The sequence below is a fragment of the Kogia breviceps genome, chromosome 15 (assembly GCF_026419965.1).
Source record: "Kogia breviceps isolate mKogBre1 chromosome 15, mKogBre1 haplotype 1, whole genome shotgun sequence".
Classification (NCBI taxonomy): Eukaryota; Metazoa; Chordata; class Mammalia; order Artiodactyla; family Physeteridae; genus Kogia; species Kogia breviceps.
The window spans coordinates 76,987,754-77,004,774 of NC_081324.1; the positions used below are offsets into that span (position 1 = coordinate 76,987,754).

General features: G+C 41.6%; 1 long non-coding RNA gene across 2 annotated transcripts in view; it reads right to left on the reverse strand.

Annotated features, from left to right (window-relative positions):
- The window catches only part of LOC136792666 (uncharacterized), a 144,722-nt gene that overhangs the window by 39,787 nt on the left and 87,914 nt on the right, over positions 1-17,021 (reverse strand). For both annotated transcript variants that reach the window (XR_010836778.1, XR_010836779.1), the window contains exon 2: positions 16,347-16,545. This is a non-coding gene — a long non-coding RNA (uncharacterized lncRNA). The remainder of the gene's footprint in view (positions 1-16,346; positions 16,546-17,021) is intronic.

Sequence of the window (17,021 nt, forward strand, 5' to 3'; positions counted from 1 at the left end):
GGGAAAAACTGTATTTTAGATTTGGGTAGTAGTCTTTAAAAAAAAATTTCTTTCTGTTATATGTACATACATGTTACATTAGGTGGCTACTTGAAGTTAGCAGACAAATTAGTAATACCTTAAATACTAGAATGAAAGTGTTCTTCTTAAAACTCAATTAGAATTTTGAAAATAACTTTAACTTTCCATTTTCACACTTTTATTCCATCTGGAAAGTGCCCTTGATTTTGATTTACAACAAAAGCAGATTCTTACTGCAGAGTCCAGCATTTAATTAGAAACCATTTTGATCTCTTCTTGTTACATATCAGTCTTTTTTTTTTTTTAACATCTTCATTGGAGTATAATCGTCTTACAATGTTGTGTTAACCTCTGCTGTACAACAGAGTGAACCAGCTATATGTATACATATATCCCCCTATCCCCTCCCTCTTGCGTCTCCCTCCTACCCTCCCTATCCCACCCCTCTAGGTGGTCACGAAGCACCGAGCTGATCTCCCTGTGCTATGCGGCTGTTTCCCACTAGCTATCTGTTTTACGTTTGGTAGTGTATATATGTCCATGCCACTCTCTCACTTTGTCCCAGCTTACCCTTCCCCCTCCCCGCGTCCTCAAGTCCATTCTCTACCTCTGTGTCTTTATTCCTGTCCGGCCACTAGGTTCATCAGAACCTTTTTTTTTTTTTTTAGATTCCATATATATGTGTTAGCATACAGTATTTGTTGTTCTCCTTCTGACTTACTTCACTCTGTATGGCAGACTTTAGGTCCATCCACCTCATGACAAATAACTCAATTTCGTTTCTTTTTATGGCTGAGTAATATTCCATTGTATATATGTGCCACATCTTCTTTATCCATTCATCTGTCGATGGACACTTAGGTTATTTGCATGTCCTGGCTATTGTAAATAGAGCTGCAATGAACATTGTTGTACATGACTCTTTGAATTATGGTTTTCTCAGTGTATATGCCCTGTAGTGGGATTGCTGGGTGCTATTTTTAGTTTTTTAAGGAACCTCCATACTGTTCTCCATAGTGGCTGTATCCATTTACATTCCCACCAACAGTGCGAGAGGGTTCCCTTTTCTCCACATCCTCTCCAGCATTTACTGTTTGTAGATGTTTTGATGATGGCCATTCTGACCCGCGTGAGGTGATACCTCATTGTGGTTTTGATTTGCATTTCTCTAATGATTCGTGATGTTGAGCATCCTTTCATGTGTTTGTTGGCAATCTGTATAACTTCTTTGGAGAAATGTCTATGTAGGTCTTCTGCCCATTTTTGGATCGTGTTGTTTGTTTTTTCTGATACTGAGCTGCATGAGCTGCTTGTATATTTTTGAGGTTAATCCTCTGTCAGTTGCTTCGTTGGCAAATAGAGAATATTTAGTTTGAAAATCAAACTTCCTGTCTTTAAAGGTCAGAGTCTAGCTAATAACTGAAGTACTTGAGTAATCTGGATGTTTAATGGCTCTTTTTGAGGAAGAAGAAATGCTGCCCGTTTGGCAGTCCAAAGCTAGCCTGGAGGAGCCACAGAAAAGACCTGAAGGTAGAGAAATCTGGAATCTGTTTACACATGGGCCACTGAGTCACACTCTGACCTTGGGTGAGTAGGTCACCTGTTTTTCCATCTGTGAGATGGGGGTGATAATGCAGCACTATTGGGACAAGGAAGCAGATAACTTCCAGAAAGCCCTTTGAGCTCCTTGCAAATAGCACTCACGATATGATTAGGCGCCAGCATGCTGCAAAGAAGTGCGCCTGGTGGCAATGGGAATGATCCGAGTTTACTCTGGGCAGACGTGGTCATCAAGCTATAAACAGAGCTTTGCAATTCCTCCACCTGGTGTCTTTCCTCTCCTTCCCCACCCTTCTTCCCTGCAATGCACCACCACCACCAGTCCCACCACCAACACCACTCCCAACAGCCTCTATCACCATTACTTCCTCTGGAAGCTCCACTCATCATTCCAACCTTGCTTATATCACCCCCCACAGCCTGAAATGCTTTCTTCTCCTAAAACTACTGCTCTCTCAGCCCAGTCACTCCTTACCGTAAAAATGCCCGTAAAAACCAGTAATTACTATTACAGCTATCTCCGTGTTATTTGGTCGGCCCTGTGCTAAGTGCTTGAAAGTCATTGTCTCATTTCATCTTCACTCATACTGTCTCTCTTTTACACGTGTTTCTAAGACTCATAGCTACCAACTCCAAAAAAACTTGTCCTGACTTATTCCATTAAAGTACAACTCGTGCTGGGTGATTTCCATAAACAGTGTCCTGGAGTCCTCACCATAAGCAGGCAGGATAGGACATCCTGTCCTCACTCCACAGATGGTCTCCCTTTCAATCTTCTTAGTGCTGCTACCCTCCCTGTATTTCAGTACATGTTCCTTGACTTTGTCAAGAAGCTGTTTTGTCAGTTTCCCTGGTATTTCGAGGGTGTGTAGATGCCCCTGAGGCATGTATTAGGTTAGATTAGATGCTATAACAAACAACAATCTCAATAAAAGTTTGATTCTCTATCATACTAAGTACAACAAAAGTCAGCAGAGGGCTCTGTTCCATACAGTCATTCAGAGATTCAGGTTCCTTCCATTTGGTAGCTCTGCCCTTTTCTACGTCCTTGGGGTCGTCTTCATTTGGCAAGTGGACGGGAAAAGAGAGCATAGAGGATGGCCTAGACAATGGGAATATCACTAATGCCCAACACCTACTGGACATAACAACCACAAGGTCTTACCCAACCCCTGGAGACACTGGGAAAAGTAGTGTGTAGCTTGTGCCCAGAGGGAAAAACAAAAAAGAATTTGGTGAATTCTCTGTCACAAACTATCAGGAATACATATATGAAGCAAAGAAACATTCTTTTTCTGAAACAATTCCAAGGTTCAGCATTTTCAGAGCTGTGCACCTCACCTAGGCCCTAAGTAACCCCTCTACAATACACCAGCTGGGATTCCCAGCCCCTTGAATAAAAATAAAAATATCTGACCTAGAAGTCTTGACTCTCTGCTAATAGAATTTCCTCAGGGCACTAATAGGAAGTCTGACCACTTTCAAGTTTAAAATCTATCAATGACTCCCTAGGAAAAAAAAAATCTCCTCTTCTTGGCATGTTATACCCACCCTTTGGGACATGGCCCTCCTCACCTTCTTAACCTCATATTCCATCGCTGCCATGGGGCTATTGCAGTTTCCTGAACACACCAGGCTCTTTCTCATCCCCAGGCATTTGCACATGCATTTCCCTCTGCCTGGAATGTCTTCACTGTCCCTTCTGCTAGCTCAGAGCAAACCCCTCCTCATCCTTCTCAGTTCAAAAGCCACTATTTGTTGAAAGCTTTCTCAAATGCCATCGTAGCATCCTAGAAGATGTATGACATTGTTTGTAGCTATGGGTTTGCATTTTCTTCCAACAGTGACCCCCTACTCCCACCTCTGACTGGCAGACATAACCTCTTAGAAGTCACAGTCTTTGAAAGAAGGAGGCTGGGGTCGTGAAAACAGCGATCTGTGGTCCTTCAGACTGGCTGGCCTCTCTCCACCTACGAGTTACAGTAGCCGCTATTCTTTGCTGACCCCAAAACATCCACTTTCCATGTCTTCCCTTCTAAAAGAGTCCATTTTCTCTTTCCTTGTCCAGTGGACCCCTGTGTTGATTGAGAAAAATCCTGATTAGTCAAAGCTAATCATGTGACCCCCCCATTCCCTTGCTAGTGATTGGTTGAAGAAAGAACATGTGACCCATGAGGGGCCATGTGCTAGGAGCTGCTTGCAAAGCTTCTTTGTTCTTATAAAGAGATACAAGGAAGAAATGGACCTTTGTCTGCCTTTAGCCATTGGTGTGTGAGAAAGTTGCCTGAAACAGCAGGGCCAAAGGGGGCAGAACCAACCTAGAAAGGCTGGCCAAGGAAAAGACAGAAGGAACCTCAGTCTTCAGTGTGGCTGTGCCTCTGAATTACTCAAACCTGGTGCTATCCTAACTGCACTGCTTGATCTGTGAAATTATAAAGTCCCTAATGTCTAAACCTCCAGAATCTTGGCTACTTGCTACTTGAAGTCAATAGCAATTCTAGTAGGTGACAATGTAATTTCTCATTCAAACACTTTTGAGGTGTGCAAGGAACCACTATTCATAATGACATCAAGACAATGAACGTGAACTGGGACTAAAACAAGCAAAGTGGCATGTTCATCTTAAAGCTAAATTTGATACATCCAACTTAATTCAAGTTTATGTACCTGTTGGCCATAAACTTTCATTTCCTCATCTGCAAGACGGGGATGATGTTATCTAATTTGAATCATTGGTGTGAGAATTAAATAAGAAGGGATGTGAAGTACTTCCAACCGTCTTTAAAAACATAGCAGGTAGCTTTCCTTCTTCCTACATACTAAGGAGAATTCTGGTCTGCATATTCAGTTTATTTCCCTAACTCACCTTCAACTGTTGCCATGCTGAATCTTCAGGTTCCATTATACAGAGTCACAAGAACAGAGAATAGGAATAAGGAAAAAGCGTCCATAGGTTTTGTGCCCCTTTCCCAGTGTCCAAGAGATACAAATAAAGAACTTGAGGTATTAGGACATTACTTTTTGGATGTCTGTGTTTTATTAACAGGGATGGGGGACCTAAGCCTGAATCACACAGCTGACAGATGCCTTACAGTAATAAGTGAGTGAATGAATGAATAAATGAATGAATGAATGCCTTACTTGGACCAACAACCAGGCAAGAATCTATCTGCCAAGAATATGGCTCCTCTAAGGGTGGATCTGAAAAGAAATATGTTTTGAGAAATGTGCTATTCCACTTCATTCCTACTTTTCAGTAGCTGTGCTTTTATGCTGGCCATCCTGTGTCCTCCTGTTCTCCATGTCCCAGTTAGATAGTAACCTCAGGAATAAAATCAGTCACACCTATAAGGCAAGTCTTGCAGAAATCCCTGTGTCTATATTGTTCTTTGAGGAAAAAAAATCTGATGTAACTAACAAAGTAATCTTACAGTGCCTCTGTCTTCAATTCAAGTCAATCAACATTTATTGAGCACCTACTAGGGCTCAGGCGCTGTTACCCCATCCAGAGGTACCTGAATTTAAAAAGGAAAGGGAAGGGCAATATTTAGTCTAAACTGATCGATTTCAAATGAGCCGCCCAGCCCCTAAGGGAATATTTCCCCACAAAGGGAAATATTTGTGATTTTGGAACCTCTCTGAGTCCTCATCATCGCCCTGAATGAATGTCCTATTTATCCCTGACCTACAAGTTTGACAAGTCATGAAAGAAAGTAGGTTAAGAATAAAGAACTCAAAGGACAGTCAGCTTCTTGATCAGCCATATTGAAATTTTTAAAATAAATATTTAACATGATTTTTTCCTATGATTAAAGAAATAACACAGAAGAATTTGGGTAATATAGAAATGCGCAAAGAAGAAAATATAAGTCACCAGTCAGAGAATTACTGGCGCTATATCCACCCTTACACAATTTTTCTTGATGTGTGGATACAGATTATGTTTTGGGTTTTGGCTGAAGTGGTATCACGTAATGCAGATTCTTTTTATAATTTTTTATTTAATCTATCATTAATATTTCCTCCTATTCTTTAAGACCATGGTTTGACTCACTATATATAGTTGTCCTTTGTATATATTTTCTCTAAGGATCTACTGCTGAGTAGCTAATTTCCCTTTTCCCTATCATGTCATTATGACCATCTTTGTATACATATCTTGGTGACATCTCTGCCTATCTGTATATCATCTGGCTGTCCCCACCACCTCAATAATTGTCACTATTTTTTCCCCCATTTGATAGGCAAAACAAAGTATCTTGTTGTTTTAATTTGCATTGATTTTATTGTGATGCTATTGAATAGCTTTTTATAGCCTTAATTCACCATTTATATTTCTTCTTTGGAAATTGATCATGCATAACCCCACCCTTTTTTCTATTTATACATTTATTTTCTTACTAATTTATAATAACCCTTCTTTACATAGTAAAACCAGTAATCATTTTACTCCCATATGTATATATTTTCTCCTAGTCACCTTCCTTTTGATATTTATGGTGTTTCTTGGTTTTCATTTTTTATTTGGTTTAATATATAACTTATAGTTTTGCCTTCCTTTTAGTGACTAAAATAAAAGGCTCCTCCATCCAGTGTTCAAATAAAGGTTTATCTATATTTCTAATTCTTTTATAGTCTTACTGTTTACAGGTGACTCAATCTACTTATATTAATTAATTTTGCTAAATGACATAAGGTAAGTGTTTGACTTTATTTTGTCAAATAGTTTATCATACATCACAGCATCATTTTTCACTTAATGGTCATTTCTCCATTGATTCGAACTTCTACCTTTATCATGGATTTGATTCTTATCTATGATTGGGAGTATTTATGGGATTTTATATTTAATTCTTTGTATCTAGGTGTCTATATTGCATTAGGCCCATACTGTTTGAATTATTGTAGCTTTATTATGTTTTAAATTTGGTAGCGTAAGACCTCTTTTATTTTTCACGTAAAAATTTATGGCTACTCTCACCTAATTTTAACTTTATGATTGTTTTCACTTAATTTTGATGAGTTCTTTTTAAAAATCTTTTTTTGGGAATTTTATTAGGTTAATTTTTAAAACTAGAGAAAGTTTTGGTTCTTTTTTTTAAGGCTCTGATTATTTCTTAAAATTTTCCATTGATTCAATCAGGTCATCTGCAAATAATTACATGTTTATCTCTCTCTTTCTAGTTTATCTTCATCTTATCTGTTTTTTCTGCTGTACTGCATTGGCTAAAACTTCTTAAAAATTATTAAATTAAGGGTGATCACAGGACTCCTTGTTCCTGACTTTAATGGGAAGGCTTCCATTATGAATGATGTTGCTAGTGATTTGAAAAAAGATAATCAACATTAGGTTAGGGGAGCATACTTCTAGTTTAATGAAGGTTGGTTGTCTTTTTTTGTTTTAAATCACATGGATTTTGTATATCAAATACCTTTTGATCTACATCAAAATAACTCTGTTGGACCATCTTATATTTCTGGTTTAGACCCTGCTTCATCATGATGATTATTCTTCTCATGTTGGATTTCCAGCTGTCCTTTGGAGAGCACTAGGGTTCTATGGAGCCCCTCAGGGAATATGTGGGAGTGGGTTTAGGAATGAGTAGGGAAGAAAGGAGAAGTTGGGGTTTAGGGAGAAACAGACCCAGAAAGGGCCGTCCACACCACCCTTGCTGCAACAAATTCAGACCTCACAAACTATTTTATTGGAACAAAGCTTCTTAAGCAAACAAGCAAATAAATTAAAATACTACATTTACATACCACGTGATTTAATATCTATGTTTCTTTGTCTACTATGTTCTCACGTATATTCATAAGTGGATATGGCCTGTGGTTTCCCGTTTTTAGTGCTGAATTGGCGTACTCTCTCCCGTTATCTATGGGGAAGGTTTAGGATGACCAATCTGTCCAGGTTTCCCCAAGGCTTTCTAGGTTTTATCAGTAAAAGTCCTGCATCCCAGGAAACCACTAAGTCTGAGGGAAACCAAGACAGTTGGTCATCTTGGCAGTTTATGGAGAATGAAAATTTATTATCTCTTGAGCACGGAATACAACTCACTGATAAATTCCTTTTGACCCAGAATTTTGTTTTTTAAAGGTGACATGTTGACAACTTTGCAAAGGTTTTTCCTGGGTTTTATACATATATAGAGACACACACACATACCTGTGTATGTATATATTAAATTAAATTAGTAAAATCATTAATATTTCCCTAGAATATTTTCCATGTCACTAAAATTTTCCAAAGTGATTAATAGAGAACAGGGGTTTCTCAACCAGGGGTGATTTTGCCCCGTCTAGATATTTGGCAACATCTAGAGACAGTTGGGGTTGTTATAACTTGGAGACAGGGGGTGCTACTGGCATCTGGTGGGTAGAAGCCAGGGATGCTGCTAAACATCCTGCAATGCCCAGGACAGCCCCTCACAGCAAAGAGTCATCCAGGCCAACAGGGAGGAAGTTGAGAAATCTTCACACAGAGTCGCATATAGCACCCTCTTATAATTTAAATATCCCCGGTATAACTTCATATCTTGTTTCTCATTGTTAACTTGGGATATTTAGGTTTCCTCATTTCCTTTCTTTCTTTGATGTTTTCAATAACTTGTCCTCTTAAAAATGTGTTTGTTTCTCAGAAAACAATCTCTTAAATTTACTAATCAAATGTTGGTCATTTTTCAATCCTTACTTTCTGGTTTTATATTAAGCACTTCTTTTCTTCTGCATTGGCTTGGTTTGTTTTGATCCTCTTTTTCTAACTCCTTTCATCGAAAGCTATTAGGTGTGAATCAACAAGACCCATTCCCAGCTGACATTCAGTGACACACACTGTGGCTTGACATCATTTTAACCATCAAAGTCGCCCCAGAGGCAGGGGGCAAGTGGTCGAAGCATACATCACAATCTGTTTTCCAGCAGAAATCCTGGCTCCAACAGCTGGATCGATTCAACTCACTGTGTTTTAACTAAGCCTACTAATGTCCACAATTATAAAATGGGATTTTCTTTCAAAAATACAAAGGACTTGAGATGAAAAAAAAAAAAAAAGATTCATAAGGAGACCCAAGTTATATAGGATATAAAGCAAGAGGATGAAAGAAACAACTTTAAAAGTTGGAACAGCTGGAAGGAGGGATAGGGTCCAAAACAAGCACAAAAAGTAAATGGAAATAATGGTGGTGGCGAAAAGGCGGTGAGAGGGAAGACAGACTGCAACAAAAATAAGTATCAGGATTGGACGACAGGGCGGTGACTATCCTCTCTGCATCCCCCCAGGATAGAGATAATCATTCCTCTTTTATAGATAAGGACGTGGGGAGGTTTAGAAAGATCAGATAACTTGCCAAAGTCACAGGGCTCCAAGAGGCAAACCCACGTGTTTTCCTGATTCCAGAACCAACATTTTTTTCCCCTATGCCAGGAATTTCCTCACAGTTACCCCTCTCAGGTAAGAACTAGTCTAAGAATCTCACCGCAAAGTAAGTTTCTCCAATGTCCTCTGTTTCACACACTTCCGCCTGAAGGAAAAAAACACACCCACAACTGAGAATTCAGCTAAGCTGGGAAAAATCCACATAAGGAACATAAATGTCTAGTTTACAAGAGCAAGGAAAATCTCCCTCGGGAAGGTGCTGGAGATGGCTGAAAAAGACAAAGTCTGGGAATTTAGAAAGAAAAGCTACAATGGGTTTGACAGTGGTCCTCGTGACCTGTCACGTCCCGGGGGCACCCACATCCAGGAGGCCAGGAGGATTACTATTTGATCACCTGACGGTTGCCAAATGCCCAGTGGGGCAGTGAGGGTGTGGAAAGGGATAACCGTTCCTTCTACGTGGTATCTGCATACAGGAGTGTGTAGCTTTGCCTCTGCTTAGATTTGCCTGTGAAACCTCTTTCATTCAACTCCACAAAGCGCACTGACCCAGATGTTGGCGATCTGGGGATTATAAAGAACCAGCGTGCGGGCAGAGAACTCACAATCGGTCGGAGGAGACAGGTTCATGAACAAATAACCACCACAATGTCCTCCCCAAGTAAGACGCTGTTGGGATTCGGTGGAGGAAGAGAAGTTCCAAGGTCAGATTCAAAATACTCATCTCTATATACTGGAATATTATTCAACCATGAGAAAGAAGGAAATTCTGCCACTTGGGACAATATGGATGGAGCTTGAGGACATTATGTTAAGTGAGATAAGCCAGACAGAGAAAGACAAATACAGCATGGTATCACTTATACGTGGAATCTAAAAAGAAAGTCATAGAAAAAGAGAGTAGAAAAGGTATTGCCAGGGGCTGGGGCGGGGTTGGGGCGGGGGAGGGAAATAGGGTGAGGTTGGTAAAAGGGTACCAATTCTCAGTTATAATATGAATAGGTCAGAGAATCTACTGTAAAACATGACAACTATAGTTATTAACACTGTATTGTATAATAGAGATTTTCTAAGAGAATAGATCTTAAATGTTCTCACCACACACACACAAAAAGATAAATATGAGAGGTGATGGGTGTTAATTAGCTAGGTGAGGGGAACGGTTTCACAATGTACACATGTATTGTCAAATCACCATGATGAAAACTTTAATACCTTACACTTTTATTTGTCAGCTATAACTCAAAAATGTTGAAATGTTTAAAAAATTAAAATTAAAAAAAAATTTAATGTAAAAGCCCCTACCTCCTCGTTGTAAAAACAAGTAAATATCCATTAGGTGTCTGACTTACAGTGAATGCTCAATTGTGGTAGCTATTAGTATTGATCATTACTATTTAATAGTTTAATTAATATTGATATTATTTTACAATATAATTATTACTCTTATATCATTATCATAGTTATTGTTATAAATGTGATATATAAATTAATATAATTGACTATCCTATTCTTGCTATAAATGTTTCATATACAATTTTTATTCTTTAATATTAATATTTTGGTGGATCCTTATTCTTTGGGAATGCCAGCCCCCTTGCACAATATATACTACATAGTAGCCTTTATGGAAATGACCACCTGAGCGACTCTTTATTCTTTGCTCTGCAGGTTGTGCAAATGCCTTATGAGGCTCAAGACCATGGATTCAAGCCAGACTTACAAGATCTGTGACCTTGGCCAAGTTATATAACCTTTTGTACCTTCATGTTCTCATCTGTAAGTGATGCAGTGGTACCAACCTCACAGTGGTTGTGAAGCATAATTAGGTTAATTATATATAACACAGCAGCGTGTCAGGCACATACGAAAGTGCTACGTGCTTGTGTATTATTATTATTATTATTTGATGGTTTCTTCATCTACAGCTAGTCCCTGTGACCCAAACCTGAATCCCCATGAGCTGCCATTTTCTGGTAGGTCCAACTGAAGAGGCTACCAGTGATTCTGGCTTAAAGAAAAGGTGGAGAGTGTGTTCACATTTTTGTCTGCTGTGAAACAAGAACCCACAGATAATAATCTCACAGTTGAGGCAGTCCCACCCTTGGTACCAGAATTACTGGACTCAGACAAGACCCATTTGTTGTTTTAAAAGTGGCTGGAGAATCTCCCTTCGGAGCAACAAAGCTCTCCCTATCCACTGTTTTCTTGTTGGGCAGCCTATACTTATTCATTCTTTCATTCACCACATATTTATTGAGCCTCTACTCTGTGCCAGGCACTCTGCTCGTAGCTAGGATCTTGCCACAAATAACACAGTATGGGCTTGTCCTTACAGTTTTATATATAACAATAATACATGCACATATTATATATAATGTATAAGTAAGAGAGCTCATAATCCTCTGTTTAATATACTTTTAACATATTACTAATATATATTATATTACATATATATATATGAGCTTATAATCCAGTAGGGAGACAGGCATTATTAAAACAGCTTTTATTCTAGTGGAGAAATAAAGGAAACAGCCCATTTGAAACAGACCGGGCCTTCTGCAAAATATTTTTTGCTCTGTGTAGAGAATCAGATTTTTTTCACTTCAATCAAGTTTAGCAAACATTGATTGAGCATCTATTATGTTTAACACCCTGTGCTATAGGGTGAGGATACGCTGACAAAAGAGAAGCTGCCCGCAGGAGGCTTGCGCTCTGGCATGATTAAGACCCCAAAATGTGCCTTCTCAAAGTGCTCAGCTCTGTCACAGGGAGTGGGGTGGCTGGGGGAGTGGGGCCTGGGACCTGCTCTCAGGTCCCCTGAGTCCTAGCTGCCTGCAGCGGGCACTGCCTACCTATGACCTTGGACAAGTGACCTTGCCTGAGTCTCAGTTGTGCATCAAAGTAGCTCCTACCTCATGAGCTTGCTGTGCAAATTCAATGTCAAGGGCCAGCAAGGAGCATGGTAAACACTCTCAAAAGACAGCTATTAGTATTGCGATCATTTTAGCGCATGATGGTGGAGTACAAGGATATCATTTTTTTTTTTCTTTTTTGTGGTACGCGGGCCTCTCACTGCCGCGGGCTCTCCCGTTGCGGAGCACAGGCTCCGGACGCGCAGGCTCAGCGGCCATGGCTCACGGGCCCAGTTGCTCCGTGGCATGTGGGATCTTCCCGGGCCAGGGATCAAACTTGTGTCCCCTGCATCGGCAGGCGGACTCTCAACCACTGCGCCACCAGGGAAGCCCAGGATATCATTTTTAAAGCCCTTTTTTGAATTAATAAAGTGCTGGATTTAATAAAGAAGACTGTTGGATATTTTTTCCTGCTGTTTTTAAAAGTCACAACGGACCTTGCTACCTTCGACTGCAATTTTCCGTTACACGGGTTGTTTTTGAGGGCCTCTTGCCTTTAGACAAGGCTTACCTGTCAATCTCTATTTAGGGTGACCAGCCGCTCTGGGTTGCCAGAGCCTGGAGGATTTCCCAGAATGTGGGACTCTCGGTGCTAAAACAAGGACAGTCTCCCACAAACCGGAATAGCTGGTCTGTGTGCTGGGCCTTCATGTACAGTAGATCACACGCTTGCACGTGTAAAGACTCTGTGTGTGCTGCGGTGCGAGCCTCAGAAAACGAAAGCGACACCTGGACAACACCCAGCTGGGTCTGGCACACAGAGGACAAGGTCCGTGTGACACAGCAGGGTCATGAGACCTGCTGCCATCCACCCTGGCGGTGCCTAAACCACGTGCAGCCTTTCAGTGACTCTTGAGGCTTCCAAGCAGGAAGGTGGGAAGTGATCTGGGCTTCAGCTTCCAATTACTCAGGGCAGCCCTGGTTCGTGACAGTAGGTGTGACCCCTTCTGAGTCACGCTGGGAGCCTTTGGGATGTTGATAGAAATGAAGGGTTACAGGGTCCATGCGGGGTGGCAGAGTGATTGCCTTTGCTTTTTTCTGAGGGTTGATCCTGGATTCAAATGTTGGCCCTGGGCTTCCCTGGTGGCGCAGTGGTTGAGAATCCGCCTGCCAATGCAGGAGACACGGGTTCGTGCCCTGGTCCGGGAAGATCCCACATGCCGCGGAGCGGCTAGGCCCGTGAGCCATGGCCGCCGAGCCTGCGCGTCCGGAGCCTGTGCTCCGCAATGGGAGAGGCCACAACAGTGAGAGGCCCGCATACCGCAAAAAAAAAATAAAAATAAAATAAATGTTGGCCCTGCTACCTTCTAGTGATGACTTTGGGTGAACTACGCACCCCCTATGAGCATCAGTCTCCTCTTTGGAGGACTCGATGAAATAATATATACTTCTCACTTAGTGTAGGAAGGGCATATAGACAGGACTTCATAAACAGTAGCCATGATGGATTATCATTACTATTGGATCAACATTATTATGAATAGTATTGGTATTATCAGATATTGTGAACATAGCTATTTCTTATTCTTTCTGCATCCTTCAAGTAAGCCATTTAAAATAGCTGCAGAATCTCAGATGAACACTTCTAGGAACAATAACAATAATTTAGAAGTGGTGGTGAGCCTATTTACAAGTTTTAAAAAATGATATTCATTTTTTAAATGAATGTAGGATACATTTAAAACACAGACTTTAAAAAGATTTAAATCTTTTCTTTTTTTTCCAGCGACAATTTTCTCAAATTCTCTTGGTCTAAATCAGTCTCTCCCAGGGAAAGTATGTGTTATTTTATGAAATCACACCAAAATAGAAGGAGGGATTCAAGTGTTAAACAGGTTTGGACAGATGAATGGATAAAGAAGATGCGGCACATGTATACAATGGAATACTACTCAGCCATGAAAAAAGAAGGAAATGATGTCATGTGCAGCAACATGGAGGGAACCTAGAGATTATCATACTCAGTGAAGTAAGTCAGATAAAGACAAATGCCATATGATATCACTTATATGTGAAATCTAAAATATGACACAAATGAACTTATCTATAAAACAGAAACAGACTCACAGACATTGAAAACATACTTACGGTTACCAAAGGGGAAAGGGGGTGGGGGAGGGATAAATTAGGACTTTGGGATTAGCAAATACAAACTATTATATATAAAATAGATAAAGGACAAGGTTCTACTGTATAGCACAAGGAACTATAGTCAATATCCTGTAATAAACCATAAGGGAAAAGAATATGAAAAAGTTTATATAATTATATACATGTATAACTGAAGCACTTTGCTGTACACCAGAAACTATGCAACGTTGTAAATCAACTATACTTCAGTTAAAAAAAAATAAAAATAAAGTGGTGGGGGCTTCCCTGGTGGCGCAGTGGTTAAGAATCCACCTGCCAATGCAGGGGACACGGGTTCAAGCCCTGGTCCGGGAAGATCCCACATGCCATGGAGTAACAAAGCCCGTGCACCACAACTACTTAGCCTGCGCTCTAGAGCCCGTGAGCCACAACTACTGAGCCCGCGTGCCACAACTACTGAAGCCCACGCACCTAGAGCCCATGCTCCGCAACAAGAGAAGCCACCGCAATGAGAAGCCCGCGCACCACAACGAAGAGTAGCCCCTGCCCGCCGCAACTAAAGAAAGCCCGCGCGCGGCAACGAAGACCCAACGCAGCCAAAAACAAATAAATAAAATAAATTTATAAAAAATAAAAATAAAAATAAATAAAGTGTTAAATAGGTTTGGAAAATATTGAGTTAAACCAAATTCAATCCATTTCTTTACTGAAGGACTTCTACAAACTTTGTGGCTCCCCAAGAGGGAGGTAGAGTGTGCTGCAGTCTCCCCTCTTACTTGGCCACGGTACCCTTTGTTCATGGAGTGTGAATCAGTGGACTGGCGTCGGGTAGAACAGAATTGGAAACTCCCGATCTAGATATTTCTGTGCAAGTCCTAGTTCCCGCTACATCTCAGCCCACACCACATGGCCTGGCTTCCTTGGAAGTTGGTGCTTGATTCCTGGTCTCTGACTTCTTGCATTTGGCCACGCAAGAGCTCTCATCCCTGCGCTTGGCCTTTACCCTGGGGTGAGTCTGGGTCCTTCCCACTGACCTCCCAGGGAGTGTGGCACCAAAGTCTGAGCTACCATAGAGCTCTCTCTGTATGTCTCCCGGCTCCTTTCTGGGACACTGAGTTCCTTTTTGATCCACCAAGATGTTTCGTTTCTCCTATAGGAGAGGCTCGCTATTTGATGAAGATGATAGACCTACCGATGACCATGACGATGATAAAGTAATTAATAGCGTGTCTTTACAGAGCACTTACCATGTACCAGTGCTGTGCTGCACCCCTGGGAAGTGAGTACTATTAGTACCCCATTTTCCAGATAAGGAAACCGAAGCTCAAGGAGGTTCTATGACTTTCCCACAATCACCGAGCAAGTACGTCTGGGGCTCTGTATTTGTATGGACCACCATGAAATTGACTTAGTCCAGAACCCATGTTCTTAAAGCACATGATGCAGATTCACTCAAAAATACAAGGAATTGGAGATCTTAAGTGAACTCACACCGGCCGAACTACATCCAAATGATCACACACACAGGGGCCCTGAAAAACCTCAGCTCCAAAAACCAACCTAAAATGCCTCAAAACAACACCAGCAACCCGAGCCCCACAAAAAATATGGCGGCCAATGACCTGAGCCTTGGGTAACGGCCTCATCTTCAACTTGACTTTGGCACGCAGCCCCGTGAAACATGCTAACGTGATTCACAGATGCTTTGGCTTTACTCTGTCTCTGCCTTGGCCATTTTTTGTTTTTGCTCATCTATACAGTGGGGTAACTCACCACTAAGGGAAATGGCCCCTCCTCACCCCATGACTAAAAGATGCTTCCCTCACCTGGGTTTCTCCGGGAGCTGATCCTTCCATGAATTAATAACAGGCCCAGAATCACCTCTGGCCACTCCCACACCCCAACCGGAGGAGATAAGACACCACCTCACTTCCTGCATCAGACTGTCTCCTCGTCACGGCGCCACTGAGGTGACTGGCGCCTGCCGCTGCCTCCCACGCCACTGGGTAGCAGCTTATCATCTGGGGGTGAAGGGAAGTGCTGCGTGTGTCCTAACAGGGGCCGACTGTAGAGAGGCTTGTAAAAGGTGCTGTATAAATCAATTATTAATACTAATCAGAGCATAATAGCACATGAGCAGGAGACGGGAGGCCTGGAGACAGTACCCCCTTTGACATCGTACCAGGGGCCAGGTATCTCACAAACTATGAAGAGCTCTGAGGAGAGATGACGCGAGAGCAGTAAGAATTAACCCCTTCTCCGCAAATCCCGCCTGCTCTTTCAAAAGCCTATCTGTCTGACAGCACTGCCTGAGGTAGAGAAGGTTCCAGAACTTTGGAACTGTGGCACCTTGAGAGCAACGTTTTAGGGCCACCACTTACCTCAAAGCTCTTCGTCGAATTCCGCCAGGACTGCCGTCTGCCCCGCTGGGCTCCGGAGAAAATGGTGCCCACCAAGACGTATTTCTCACAGGCCAGCTTGCCACTGCTGGGCGTGGGGAGGGCGCCATCCACAGGACCAGTGAGCTGGGTTTATTTTCTCAAGCCACTTCCTGTTCCCTCCTGGGATCCACCTTGTGGGCTGGGGACAAAAGGAACAATTTGTTCAGGTAATGGATGAGATGAAGTGATTCCGTATTTATTCTCTGACGTTCTAAGACCTCGGTCTAGTTTGGTGACCCTCCTGAGAGTATTCAGATGTCTCTGTGGGTAGTGTAGAAGTCACACAAACTAAATTTCCCTGAGAAAAATTCATATGGGTTCTTTCAGAAATAAATATTATGTATCCATCCCATGGCACTTTTAGAATCTACTGGTGACAAGATGGCATGTCAAAAATGGACAGTAGTTAATACTAACATCCTAAAGGATGGCTATCCCTGCCCCAAGAAAAAAATTTGACAATAAAAATGAATATTTGTGCAGCATGAACTGCCTGAGAATCTAGGGTACCGAAAAAAAAGGTGGCATAGAAAGGATGATGGAATCTTGGAGGAAATGAAATGGAGGAGACTCAGAGGGAAGTGGTACAGAGAGGGAGGCCTGAGGATGGCTGAG